Source organism: Lepus europaeus, chromosome 19 (assembly GCF_033115175.1).
Source record: "Lepus europaeus isolate LE1 chromosome 19, mLepTim1.pri, whole genome shotgun sequence".
Lineage (NCBI taxonomy): Eukaryota > Metazoa > Chordata > Mammalia > Lagomorpha > Leporidae > Lepus > Lepus europaeus.
The window spans coordinates 7,269,808-7,285,148 of NC_084845.1; positions in this window are offsets into that span (position 1 = coordinate 7,269,808).

A 15,341-nucleotide genomic window follows, 5' to 3' on the forward strand; every position below is an offset into this window, starting at 1 on the left:
GCCTTCCTCGGGTGAGCTGAGCCGGGGTCGGTGATATCTACCTGCTCCCTAGAGTAGGCGCCCCCAGGGTGGTCCACGGAACACTCGTGCAGGGGCTGGGACAACCCAGCGTCCTCGGACCGGGCTTCTTCCACCTGGAATGTTGTCAAAGTTTATCTAGGTCGGAGCACGGATCAATACTTCATTCCCGGGGCAGGCATTTGGCAGAGCAGGTGAGGTGCCGCTTGGGAGACCGGCGTAACCTACACCAGAGAGCCTGGGTTCGAATGCCAGCTAAGTAACTTAATTTAAATGTAAGGCGAGGTTCAAGAGCAAGGGCGATTCAAGAGCATGACTGGGAGGAAAGAGACGGCCTTGATGACAGCGTCACAGGGAAGAGAAAAAACTCATAGGGAGGCTGTTTGAAAGCAAAGGCGAATTTCTCTTGATGTGGATGAGCCCTATGCTGTCTCAAGCAGGCGATGGGCCGACATGTTGGTATTTTCCAAGTACAGAAAGCACTCAGTGGACCAGACACGGAGAAAAACTGACATCATCAGGGGAACTGGGCGGAGCAGCTAACCGGCAAAAGCGGAGGGCTGGGCTGCGAGCTGCAGCGCCTCCCGGGGGCAGCGCTCTCCTCTCCGCGTCTGGGGGGCCTTACGGGGCCTCGTGTTAGCATTAACTTCAGCTGTAATGAGCAGTGGCCTGTTTCTTGTATTTCTGCTGTCCGCTCTCCTCCCAATTTGTGTCTGGAAATTATTGATCCATGTGTTTACAAGACATTCCCTACAATTAGCAATCCCTGGCGTAATTATTCCTGAGTTAAAGGTATTATTTCCAATTTTATCTTAAAAAAAAAAAAGCTTTTAATTTTCCCCCACAATGTACTGAGCATCTCAAAGAAATAATGTTATTGTAGGATATAAAAAGCCTGAACAATGTGCGAAATAGATTAGAAAGACCATTGACTTGGGGATTTGATAAATCTAGACTGGTGCTGACCAGTGGGGTAGCCACTAGGCATATGTGGCTATTCAAGTTTAAATTAGTGAAGGTGGCTGGCGCCGTGGCTCAATAGGCTAATCCTCCGCCTTGCGGCGCCGGCACACCGGGTTCTAGTCCCAGTCAGGGCACCGATCCTGTCTCGGTTGCCCCTCTTCCAGGCCAGCTCTCTGCTGTGGCCAGGGAGTGCAGTGGAGGATGGCCCAAGTGCTTGGGCCCTGCACCCCATGGGAGACCAGGAGAAGCACCTGGCTCCTGCCTCCGGATCAGCGTGGTGCGCCGGCCGCAGCGGCCATTGGAGGGTGAACCAAAGGCAAAAAGGAAGACCTTTCTTTCTGTCTCTCTCTCACTATCCACTCTGCCTGTCAAGAAAAAAAAAAAAAGAAAAAATAAATTAATGAAGGTGAAAGAAATACACTTAGAAAGAAAAGTAAACTCAAATTCCTCAATTGTACTAGCCACATATCAAGGGTTCAATAGCCACATGTGGCTTATGGCTTCCATATTGGACAGTACAGAGAATATTTTCATCATTTTAGACAATTTTATGGGACAGTAGTAGTCTAGATTTTAATATTAACTCTGATTTTAATATTAGGTGCTAACTATACATCAATCTGCTGACTTTTTAACTTCATCAATTAGAAAAAATGACCTCTGATTCATAGATTGTCTCTGTCTGTCTATCTGTATACCTTCTGTAATAAATTATGACACTAGATATTCAGAGAGAGAGAGAGAGAGAGAGAGAGAGAATATTACTGCTATTTCCTTTATGAACTCCTGTCCCAGCCATGGAAAAATATAGAGATGATCTTATCTGCTTTTCTCACTTGATTTTATTCTATCTCCTCCAGTGAACTTTAATAAATTGGAACAATTACAGCCTTCTTATCTGAAGCATCAATCCTTAGAGATTTATGATTCAACAATCTTGCTGTATTATCAGCACAGACTAAAGAACGTTGCTTCGGTCATGGGAACTTGGGGGCCCACATAAACTCCAGAACCAAAAGAATTTTTCTTGATGGTACAAATTCAGTGGCTTGACTAAGGAGTGAGCCTCCTTGTGTGGCAGGAAGTACTGCAATAGCACCGCGTGACCGAGAGTCCGTAAGTGGCTGCTGGCAACCTTTACCTACTGGTAGCATTCTGGGAGAATCTGCGTCGACGGCATACCCATCACCTGCCTTTAGTCACGGGGACAGGTGTCTGTAAAAAAGAGACCACATAATGACTCTCCCCCCATCTGAACACTTCGTGCAGTGCATCATTTGAAGTAGCATTGTATTAGCTACATTTCTTGGCATTAGTTTCCATTTGGATAGCTATTTTCTTACCAGGTGAACAATGCAGTGTAAAGAGGGTGCTTACCCGTCTCGGTGACTTTAATAATATTTTTGAGTGGCATGCGCAGTGATCTTAACTTTGATTTGAAAATCTCCAAGTTCTCGGGAGTCAGATCAGAGCCTGGGCCTGCAATCAGAACAGAATTCCATACGGTTATTCACGAGAGTCGGCGTGGAAAGGCTATCCCAAGGGAAAAGCAATGCTTAGACCAGGCCTAGTGGAGAGAGCCACAGGTGCTGGAGGGACTCACACCGGCCGGTGGCTTCTCTTCCCTTGTCAGTGAAGGCAGCTTTGTCCTTCTCTTTCTGGAAACCTGCCAGGGCCCCTTGCTTAGGGGTTTGGGGTTCAGCGACAGGTTCAGAGGAAGGGCAAAGATGCCCCGATGGGTGTGCATGGGGTCCGGGCACCAAAATGGGCCTCACGTCCCCTCCCTGCCTCTTCCGGCCGATCCTTGGGTCATTGCTCTCAGCTTGAAAGGCTGAGTTGCACATTTAAGGGGTCGGTGGCAGTTGCACGAGGGAATTTTGCAGTTAAGGGGTGGAGTTCCAGACATGGCAATTCTTCTGCATTTTTCCAAAATCTGTATCTTACTCCTAGGAGCACTAAAGACTCTAATGCATCCTGTGGGTGCTTGGGAGACTTGAAAACCTATCGCAGATCCAGCAATCCCACCAGCAGGTGCACAGCCCCAGGCTATGTCTCTGTGTCCACGAGCCAGCTGCACTCCTACGTGTATTTCTGCACTGTTCTCAACAGCCAAGATCCAGAAGTGGCCCTGACGGTGGATGGATGAGTAAAGAGGATGTGGGAGGTGAATGCAATGGAATATCCTCCAGCCAGAAAAAGAGTGAGATTCTATTATTCATACCAAGAGCCTGGAGGACCTTACGTTAAGTGGGAGAACTTGGGCGCGGAAAGACAAACCCTGCCCATTCCCACGTATATGTGGATGCTAAGCACGATGATCTTATAGAGGAAGAGGTTGGATACTGGTTCCTGGTGGCTGGGAAGGGTGGGGAGGGGAGAGAGGCGAGGGGAGGAGATGGCTAACCAGCACAGGGTGCAGCACCGTAGAAGGAGCACGCTCCGGTGGGTGGATATGGTTAGGAAGAATGCATTATTTGCTTTAAAATAGCAAGCAGGGGCTGGCGCTGTGGTGTAGCAGGTAAAGCCACCACCTGCAGTGCCAGCATCCCATATGGGTGCCGGTTCGAGTCCTGGCTGCTCCACTTCCGATCCAGCTCTCTACCATGGCCTAGGAAAGCAGTAAAAGATGGCCCAAGTCCTTGTGCCCCTGCACCTGCGTGGGAGACCTGGAGGAAGCTCCTGGCTCCTGACTTCTGATCGGTGCAGCTCTGGCCGTTGCAGCAATTGGGGAGTGAACCAGCGGATAGAAGACCTCTCTCTCTCTCTCTCTCTCTCTCTCTCTCTCTCTCTCTCTCTCTGCCTCTCCTCTCTCTGTGTAAATCTGACTTTCAAATAAATAAATCTTTAAAAAAAAATAGCAAGCAGAGAGGCTCTTGAGCACAAAGAAATGGTAACAGAAGTGATGGATATGCCCACCACCCAGGTCTCATCGGCACACGTGTATTAGAAATGTCGCACTGTACCCATCAGTATGTACAATTACTCCATGTCTATCAAACAAATTACATCGGAAACCAATGGAAAATCACCCACAGTCTTGGATATGATTGTCCCCACCTTGATTCCTATCTGCCCTCTCCAGTTATGATTCCCACTGGCTGACACTCTACGGATAGCTCTCAGATGGTTTGGAGATCCAGCGTCTCCCACGCTGGTAGCATGCGGCGGCTTCGTCTTCCAACCTGAGTGGCTGCTTCCTGCAGCTGTGGCTTCCGAACTGGGAGCACTTGAAGGTCTTTGCAAAACATCCTTGGGTGGGGTCGCACCTCCGACCAGTTAGGTGATAATATCTGGGAGCTCCCGGCTTTGGCCTGGCCCAGCCCCAGCCGTTATGGAGTGAACCAGCGCTCTCATTCTCTCTACTCTCTCTGCCTTTCAAATACATTGAAAACAAATAAATAAAACTTTAAAAATATTAACAAATGTTTCATTCCCAACAGGTGTGGAAGGATAGTTTATCTCCCCAAAGACTAGACTCTCAAGAAAACTGGTGGGCTGTACCACAGGCTCCCTGCAGATGGTTTCCAGATGGCTCATCCAAGATCTTGGGACAGGATGAGCACAGCCCCCGGCTCCCTGCCCCCTCCAGCTTGGGCAGTAGCAGCTCTGGGGACAAGAAGCCTGGCGCACGCACTTACCGGTGCCCACGAGCACGGACGTCACGTCACCATCTTCACTGACGTTGATGAGGAAAAGTAGGCCCATTGCTGCCTTGTTTCTGGTCACATGGAGGTAGTTTCTCCCCCAGTCTGCAAGGGAGAGAAAGAGCCAGAGGCAATGACATCATGGTGGCCCCACGGCCACACCCGGAACATCCACCGGCCCCTGCACTCCAGGGGCCCTGGGGAATCCACTTCCAAGAGAGAAGGGAGTGAGTTTACTCTACTCCCAGTGTCTTTATGTGGATGGATCTTTTGAGGGCCGGTGTGGGCTGGATAGTCCAGGACCAATGTTCTTGCTGTGGCTTCTTTAAACATCTTAACTCTTTGAGTTTTTTTTTTATTGTAAATTAGACCAGAGATCGCCTTGTGTTTCTCCTGCGCTATCAGAGGAGAGGTGTCACCATGCTTTAAAGCGATCTCATAGTTGAGAATTTCCCTTCAGCTACGAACAAGCATCGAGTGAGTTCCGGTTCCTTCCTTCTGCACGTTCCACTCATCAGCAGTGACAACGCCAGACAGACACGTGTGAGCGGAAGCAAATACTGCAGGGAACAGGACAGAGAAGATGCCTGCTCTCAGAGGGTCCCTATTTTGTCGGGGGAAGAAAACAGAGCAAAATAAGTAAGACGAGGATCTGCGCAGTGGTCCATCTGTCGGTTCTGTCTTTTATTGAAAAGCAGAGTGAGCCGGTGGAGAGCTCCGTCGCGGCGCAGTTGTGAGATTTGGCTGCGGTGTGGCAGGGCTTGCTGGGGACGGATGGACGACACAGCGGCTCAGAAAATAAAGGGAGAGGCCATCGCGGTGGTGCAGGGGGTTAAGATGCCGCCTGTGACGCCTTGCGTCTTCATATGAGCTCTGGTTCGAGTCCCGGCTGCTCCACTTCCGATGAAGCGCCCTGTTAATGCCCCTGGGAGGGCAGCGAACAGTGGCCCAAGTACCCGGGCTCCTGCCATCCCCTGCCCTCCATCCAGGCTGGAGTTCCTGGCTGCTGGCTTCAGCCAGGGCTGTGCCATTTGCAGCCACCTGGGGAGTGAACCAGCAGATGGAAGATCTCTCTATTGTTCTGCCTTTTAAATAAGTAAAACTTTAATGCTTAGTGAAATAAGCCAGACCACCAAAGACAAATAGCATATATTCTCCCTGATTTGTGGTAGCCAATATATACAGTACCAAAAAAAAAAATCTTGAATGTCTAAGAGTGAAATGGACATCTTATGATTGGATTATTTGTAGCCCTTGGCTATATTCCTGGGGAACAGTGGCCTTTCTACTTACTGGTTGAACACTATATTTAGTGGAATATTGAGCCTGTGACTATCAAGTAAACGGAAATTATGTTATTGCAAAAATTAAAAGAAAAAAGACAGAGGAAAGAGAAGGGAGAGGAGGGAGGACAGCATCTTTATATTCCCATGATTGTATCTGAAATGCATGGCACCTGTTCTCTTTACATGAATAAAAATATTTTAAAAAACAATAAAGCGGCTGGCGCCATGGCTCACTAGGCTAATCCTCCGCCTGCGGCGCTGGTACTCCAGGTTCTAGTCCTGGCTGGGGCACCAGTTCTGTCCCAGTTGCCCCTCTTCCAGGCCAGCTCTCAGCTGTGGCCCGGGAAGGCAGTGGAGGATGGCCCAGGTGCTTGGACCCTGCACCCGAATAGGAGACCAGGAGGAAGCACCTGGCTCCTGGCTTCGGATCAGCGCAGTGCGCCGGCCATAGCAGCCATTTTGAGGGGTGAACCAATGGAAGGAAAACCTTTCTCTCTGTCACTCTCACTGTCTAACTCTGCCTGTCAAAAAAATAAATAAATAAAGCAAAAGGAACAACAAGAATACAGGCTCAGGTACGCCTGGCGCAAATTGTTGTGATTTTCCCATGTTAACTTCAGGGAGAAGAGGATAGCTTATCAGCTTATCTCTGAAACACCAACAGTGAACATGGTATAATTCTAAGGAAAAGTAGAGTAATGTCTGATTTCCAAATACCACATAATTTTTCAAACTAGCATTCTATAGAACGCTGTATCTTGAGTGTTTGGGGAAAGATATTTTATAATTTATGTTTTGTGAGTTTGTACTTAATGCATAGATTCATACATGGATTGGTATACAAATGCTATTTTATAGCTTACAATTCAAATTATGAGCTCAGGTCCATTAGTGATTTCGAAGTGAGCTGTGTATCTTTGTATTGTATTCATGCAGAAGATGAATTAATTCAACAAAGTTTCCAAATGGAATTATTGATCACAGACCAGCAGGGTTGGCTCCCTCAAGCTCGGGCTGCTGCTGGTGTTAAAAACCAGCCTGGGGGCCGGCGCCTTGGCTCACTTGGTTAATCCTCCGCCTGCAGCGCTGGCATCCCATATGGGTCCCAGGTTCTAGTCCTGGTTGCTCCTCTTCCAGTACAGCTCTCTGCTGTGGCCCGGGAGTACAGTGGAGGATGGCCCAAGTGCTTGGGCCCCTGCACCCGCATGGGAGACCAGAAGGATCTGGCTCCGGGCTTCGGATCGGTGGAGCTCTGGCCGTGGCAGCCATTTGGGGGGTGAACCAAGGGAAGGAAGACCTTTCTCTGTCTCTCTCTCTCACTGTCTAACTCTATCTGTAAAAACAAAAACAAAACAAAACAAAAAACCAAAAACCAGCCTGGACCTCTGTCTCTCTGCTGCTCAAGTCAACAGAGAAACACAAACCCCCACGAGTCCCATTTCAGCTCCGTCACTCCAGCCTGGCAAGCCGGGAAGCTCCAGCCGTTGTGGCCGTTTGGGGAGTGAACCAGAGGATGGAAAGCCTTTCTCTCTGCCTCTCCTGCTCTCTGTCTGTAACTCTGCCTCTCAAATAAATAAATACAATCTTTTTTTTTAAAAAAAAGGTGGATATCTTGGCCATGGAGGAGAAAGACTTAGGAACCACGTGAGCTGGGTGGAAGTCTTGTTCTGTCACCTTGTAGTCTTCCGGGAAAACTTTCTTAACCTATTTGTACTTGTTTCCTATTCTCTAACAGTGATGATAATAAAACTCACCTCTTTGGGTTATGAGAGAAGCAAATATAGTCAGACATGCAAAACCCCACGACAGTCCCTGGTGCACTGTACTCTTCTCTGAACACCTGCTATTTTTTTTTTTGACAGGCAGAGTGGATAGTGAGAGAGAGAGAGAGAGAGAGAGAAAGGTCTTCCCTTTTGCCGTTGGTTCACTCTCCAATGGCCGCTGTGGCCGGCGCATCTCGCTGATCTGAAGCCAGGAGCCAGGTACTTATCCTGGTCTCCCATGGGGTACAGGGCCCAAGGACTTGGGCCATCCTCCACTGCCTTCCCGGGCCACAGCAGAGAGCTGGCCTGAAGAGGGGCAACCAGGACAGAATCCAGCGCCCCGACCAGGACTAGAACCCGGTGTGCCGGCGCCGCTAGGTGGAGGATTAGCCTGTTGAGCCACGGCGCCGGCCGGTAACACCTGCTATTTTTAACAGTCGCCATCACCATGGTAGTATTAATCACCATAGTATTATTAATTATAATAACATCCAGTCACACGTTGTATAACAATGAAGATACACCTTGAAAAATGTGCTGTTGTCCTGGTACGACTTCATAAATCACATTTATGCAAACTAAGATGGTTGTGACGTCACTTGTGTCTTACTTATGATTGCCTCTATGGTCTGTTGACAAACTCTGCTATGCAAGGTGTGAGTGCATTTAAAAATAAAAGTGCTGTCGCCCACAGGACGTACTTACATGACATGCTGAACCAGATATCTTCAGTTTTAACTGCCTTGCAGGTGAATTTTTGGCAAGTACAATTAGTCCTTGAAAATGAGACCATTTTGAATTAATGAAGAATCCATCACCGACTTCGTTAATCAAAAGAAGTACTTCATGAACATTTGCACATGGAAATCTTCCAGAACAAGTCATCTATTTATTTTGCTATACTTCCTAAGAAACTTTGATCTATGAAAAAAATGTGCTTATGGAGAAAACGCCATTCACAACACAGAAGTGACCGGCTTAGGTTATGCCGTGAGCCCTTGCAGCAGGCTAGCATTTTTTTTTTAACATCATCAAAATATTTATTAAAACCAAAGCAGGAGCACAGAGCTGTTAGGAAACAAGTCAAAGTGCAGATGGAGGGTGGGGTGGAGCAGTCAGCTGACCACACGAGGGGTCCATGCAGTCTGGGCCCAAGAGGCCCTTCACTCACCCCTCCTGCCCACCCTCAGTGAAGACCCCTCGCTCCCCTCTGCCCACTCACGGCCAACCTGGGGGACGGCTGGGGACCTCAGCGGCTCTCTGGGGAGGAACCACCCCTCCATCACTCACGGCTGGCTGGCTGTCCGTCAGTCTGTCTCCCTCCCTCCTTTCCCATTGCTATTCTTGCTTGCAAAAGTGTATCAAAGTGCACCAATACTGAAAGCTCAAGTTTTGTATTTGTGGGCACCCACGTGACTGCCAATCAGATCAAAATGAGAACATTGCCAGAAATTCAGGAGACTCTCCTGTGAATCCTCCTGATTAAAAACTCACCCAAAAGCCAGCGCTGTGGCGCAGCGGGTTAACGCCCTGGCCTGAAGTGCCGGCATCCCATTTGGGTGCTGGTTTGAGACCTGGCAGCTCCACTTCCCATCCAGCTCTCCGCTATGGCCTGGGAAAGCGGTAGATGATGGCCCAAGTGCTTGGGGCCTTGTACTCATGTGGGAGACCCAGAAGAGGCTCTTGGCTCCTGGCTTTAGATTGGTGCAGCTCCAGCCATTGCGGCCAATTGGGGAGTGAACCAGCAGATGGAAGGCCTCTCTCTCTCTCTCTCTGCCTCTGCTCTCTGTGTAACTCTTTCAAATAAATAAATAAATAAATCTTAAAAAAATACCACCCAAAGTAGCCACTATTCTAACCTCTGTCTCAAAGCTTGATTTTCCCACTTTTGGCATTTACGGAAATGGAAGAATGAACAGGAGCCTTTGTGTCTGGCTTTCTCCATTCGGTATTATGTCTGTGTGTCAAGGTGGTGGAATAGGGAGGGAGCTCACTGATAGTCCAGGAAAAGATAGTTTAATCAAAGTGGAGATAGTGAAGTCTCAGGGAAGAGTTAGGGAAAAAACTGCAGAGGAATCTCTTCCGGAATTAGAGGGACACGATGGACCTACGTGGAGGACACGGGCACCCACGGCTCGGGAGCCCAGCTGCCGGGAGTCTTCACCTCCACACCAACTCTGGAAAGAGAGGTGAGGCGAAACTGCAGTAGCCCGAGACACTGGCGAAAAAGCAGCTGGAAGAGACTAGAGGGAATGAGGCTTGAAGCCCCGTGGGGGAAAGTACACCAGCCTAACTAGAAGGGAGAAAAAAATAAAAAGAACGGTATGGACACTATTCTCTCTCCACACACCTTACAAAGGCATGCGAGACAGTAGAGCAGGTGCCATTTTGGACATACGTAACAGCTGTGTCAGCTCGGGGCTGTACCCACCCTCAGCCAAGCAGAAAAACCTGACTCTGGTTGGGAGTAATAACAGGAGACTAAGACCTAGTGAGTGTGTGGAGCTTATGAGCCGGGACTGTGAAAACAAAACAAAACAAAACTGAGGGTGTGCGGGAGAACTCAGGGTGTGGCTGAGACGTGAGGAGTCTCGATGGGAGATGCCACAAACTCGGGCGGCCTTGGCTACCTGGTGAGACATTGCAGGGGAATCTGAGCTTACACTGAGGACTGCAAGATCCTTCCTGTGGTCCTTGGGACAGAGCAGATGAATATTATAACCACTGGGGCTAGTGCTCAGGCACTGATTGCCATCGAGGAGAAGAGCTCAGCTTCCCTTCTGAATAAAAAAGGAAAAAAAGGGAGAGATTTACCACACCTAACCTGGGTGTGTCACCTTTGGCACACCCGTAACCCTGAAGAACTGAACAGAGCTCTCAGGCCACACCCACCACAGCCTCCAGAGATTCACCAAAAGCAGACAGTCCACTTAATCCAGAGTCATAGTACAATGAGAAAAGCCACCACAGCGAAAAGAAGAGGAGAAGGAGGAGGAGGAGGAGGGGGAGGAGGAGGAGGGGACCAAAGAATATCTCCACAATGCCAAACAACAAATGCAAAAACCAAGGAAACAAGAACAAGGAAGACATCATGGTATTTCCAAATGAACATGATACTCCAATACAAGATTATGAAAATGATGAGATAGAAGAAATACCAGATACAGAGTTCAAAAAATTTATGATGAGAACATTTAGAAGTTATCAAAGACAAATGCATGAACTACAGAAATCCATGCAGGACAGGACAGAAAATCTCTGTCATGAAAATGAAATCTTAAGCAGGAATAAAAATGAAATGAGGAATTTAGTAGAAAATGAAATTGAGATATTGAAGAGAAATCAAAATGAAATGAAGAATTCAATATAGCAACAACAACAAAACACATTTGAGAGCCTTAAAAACAGAATCAGTGAGGCAGAAGAGAGAATATTGGACTTAGAGCATAGGAAAGTATACAGTCAAACCAAAGAAAAGAAGAGGAAATTAGAAATCTAAAAAATATTGTTGGGAATCTACAGGACACTATTAAAAAACCCAACATTCGGATTCCAGGAGTTTCTGAAGGCGTGGAGAGGGAGAAAGGATTAGAAGGCCTTTTTAGTGAGATACTAGCAGAAAATTTCCCAGGTTTGGAGAAGGACAGAGACATCTTAGTACAGGAAGCCCATAGAACCCCTAATAAACATGACCAAAAGAGATCCTCACCATGACACATTGTAATCAAACTCACCAGTGAAACATAAAGATTCTAAAATGTGCAAAAAAGAAACATCAGATTACTCTTAGGGGATCTCCAATTAGACTCACAGCAGACTTCTCATCCGAAACCCCACAGGCTCAGAGGGAATGGCGAGACATAGCCCAGGTACTAAGAGAGAAAAACTGCCAGCCCAGAATATTATATCCTGCAAAGCTCTCATTTGTGAATGAAGGAGAAATAAAGACCTTTCATAGCAAACAGAAATTGAAAGAATTTGTCACCATGCATCCAGCCCTGCAAAAGATGCTTAAAGATGTGTTACACGCAGAAACACAGAAACACGGTCACCAATATGAAAGAAGGTAAAGGAAGAAACTCTCTCAGTAAAAGATCACAGGAGTCTCAAACCATATATTAGAAATATTTTCAGAAAAATGGCAGGGCAAAGTTACTACTTATCAATAGTCACATTGAACGTTAATGGCCTCAACTCTCCAGTTAAAAGACACAGACTGACTGATTGGGTTAAGGGACAAAACCCATCTATTTTCTGCTTACAAGAAACACATCTTTCCAACAAAGATGCATGCAGACTGAAAGTGAAAGGTTGGAGAAAGATATACCATGCCAACAGAAACCAAAAAAGAGCTGGCATAGCCATCTTAATATCATACAAAATAAACTTTAACACAAAAACTGTTAAGAGAGACAAAGAGGGGCACTATTTAATGATTAAGGGATCCATTCAACAGGAAGAAGTAACTATTATCAATGTATATGCACCTAATTACAGGGCACCAGGTTATTTAAAAGACTTGTTAAGGAACTTAAAGGGAGACTTAGTCTTCAGTACAATAGTGTGGGGGGACTTCAATATTCCACTTTCAGCAATAGACAGATCAACCAGACAGAAGATCAACAAGGAAACAGCAGATTTGGTCAATATTATGGACCAAATGGATCTGGCAGATATCTACAGAACTTTTCATCCTACACTTAAAGAATACACATTCTTCTCAGCAGTACATGGAACCTACTCTAGGATTGACCACATTCTAGGCCATAAAGCAAGTCTCAGCAAATTCAAAAGAATCAAAATCATATCATACACCTTCTCAGATCACAATGGAATGAAGCTGGAAATGAGCAACTCAGGAATCCCTAGAGCATGTACAAACACATGGAGACTGAACAACATGTTCCTGAATGAACACTGGGTCATAGAATAAATCAAAAGAGAAATAAAAAAAATTTCTGGGTATGCCATTTGCCCGCGGAGCCTGCTAGACTCCTGGCTCTAGGAGGCTGCCCAGGCGGTGCTGCCAACTGACCCCAGGTGCTAGCTAGCGGCAGCGGCCGGCCTCAGGAGCACACCTGCGGGCGTCAAAAAAAAAAAAAAAAAAGAAAAAAAATTTCTGGTGGTAAATGAGGATAACAACACAACATATCAAAACTTATGGGACTGGCTTCACAGCTCACTAGCCTAATCCTCCGCTGTGGCACCGGCACTCCAAGTTCTAGTCCCGGTCGGGGTGCCAGTTCTGTCCTGGTTGCTCCTCTCCCAGTCCAGCTCTCTGCTGTGGCCCAGGAGTGCAGTGGAGGATGGCCCAAGTGCTTTGTCCCTGCACCCACATGGGAGACCAGGAGGAAGCACCTGGCTCCTGGCTTCGGATCGGCGCTGCCCACTGGCCGTGGCAGCTGTTTGGGGGGGTGAACCAATGGAAGGAGGACCTTTCTCTAAGTATCTGATCTTTCACTGTCTAACTCTGCCTGTCAAAAAAAAACCTTATAGGATACAGTAAAAGCAGTGTTAAGAGGAAAGTTTACAGCAATAGGTGCCTACATCAAGAAATTGGAAAGGCACCAAACAAATGAACTATCAATGCATCTCAAGGATTTAGGAAAACTGCAGCTAACCAGACCCAAACTAGTAAGAGAAGAGAAGTAATTAAAATTAGAGAAGAAATCAACAGAATTGAATCCAAAAGACGTTACAAAAGATCAGCAAAATGAAGAACTTGTTTTTTAAAAAAATAAACAAAATTGACACGCCATTGGCCCAACTAACTAAAAAAAGAAAAGACCCAAATCAATAAAATCAGAGATGAAAAAGGGAATGTAACAACAGACACCACAGAAATAAAGAGTCATTAGAAATTACTACAAAGAGCTGTATGCCAGCAAACAGGGAAATCTATCAGAAATGGATAGATTCCTGGACACATGCAATCTACCTAAATTGAACCATGAAGACATAGAAAACCTAAACAGACCCATAACTGAGTCAGAAATTGAGTCGGTAATAAAGGCCCTTCCAACAAAGAAAAGCCCAGGACTGGATGAATTCTACCAGACATTTAAAGAAGAATTAACTCCAATTCTTCTCAAACTATTCAGAACAATCAAAAGAGGGAATCCTCCCAAATTCTTTCTATGAAGCCAGCATTACCATATTTCATAAACCCAAAAAAGATACAGCAGAGAAAGAGAATTACAGACCAATTTCCCTGATGAACATAGATGCAAAAATCCTCAATAAAATTCTGGCCAATAGAATGCAACAACACATCAGAAAGATCATCCACCCAGACCAAGTGGGATTTATCCCTGGTATGCAGGGATGGTTCAATGTTCACAAATCAGTCAATGTGATACACCATAATTTAACAGACTGCAGAAGAAAATCCATATGATTCTCTCAATAGATGCAGAGAAAGCATTTGATAAAATACAACACTCTTTCATGATGAAAACTCTAAGCAAATTGGGTATAGAAGGAACAATACATTCCTCAATATAATCAAAGCAATTTATGAAAAACCTCCTATGAATGGGGAAAAGTTGGAAGCATTTCCACTGAGATCTGGTACCAGACAGGGATGCCCACTCTCACCATTGCCATTCAATATAGTTCTGGAAGTTTTAGCCAGGTCATCAGGCAAGAAAAAGAAATTGAAGGGATACAAATTGGGAAGGAAGAAGTAAAACTATCCCTCTTTGCAGATGATATGATTCTTTATTTAGGAAATCCAAAGAACTCTACTAAGAGACTATTGGAACTCATCGAAGAGTTTGGCAAAGTAGCAGGGTATAAAATCAATGCACAAAAATCAACAGCCTTTGTATACAAAGGCAATGCCACAGCTGAGGAAGAACTGCTAAGATCAATCCCATTCTCAATAGCTACAAAAACAAATACCTTGGGATAAACTTAACCAAGGATGTCAAAGATCTCTACGATGAAAATTACAAAATCTTAAAGAAAGAACTAGAAGAGGATACCAAAAAATGGAAAAATCTTGCATACTCATGGATTGGAAGAATCAATATCATCAAAATATCCATTCTCCCAAAAGCAATTTATAGATTCAATGTAATACCAATAAAAATACCAAAGACATTCTTCTCAGATCTGGAAAAAATGATGCTGAAATTCATATGAAAGCACAGGAGATGTCGAATAGCTAAAGCAATCTTGTACAACAAAAACAAAGCCAGAGGCATACAATACCAGATTTCAGGACATACCTCAGGGCAGTTATAATAAAAAAAGCATGGTACTGGTACAGAAACAGATAGCTAGACCAATGGAACAGAATAGAAACACCAGAAATCAATCTAAACATCTACAGCCAACTTATATTTGATTAGGGATCTAAAACCAATTCCTGGAGTAAGGACAGACTATTCAGCTATTTCCCAGTCTATTCAGCTGGGAAAACTGGATTTCCACGTGCAGAAGCATAAAGCAAGACCCTTACCTTACACCTTACATAAAAATCCACTCCACATGGATTAAAGATCTAAATCTATGACCCGACATAATCAAATTATTAGAGAACTTCGGAGAAACCCTGCAAGATATAGGCACAGGCAAAGACTTCTTGGAAAAGACCCCAGAGGCACAGGCAGTCAAAGCCAAAATTAACAACTGGGGTTACATCAAGTTAAGAAGTTTCTGTA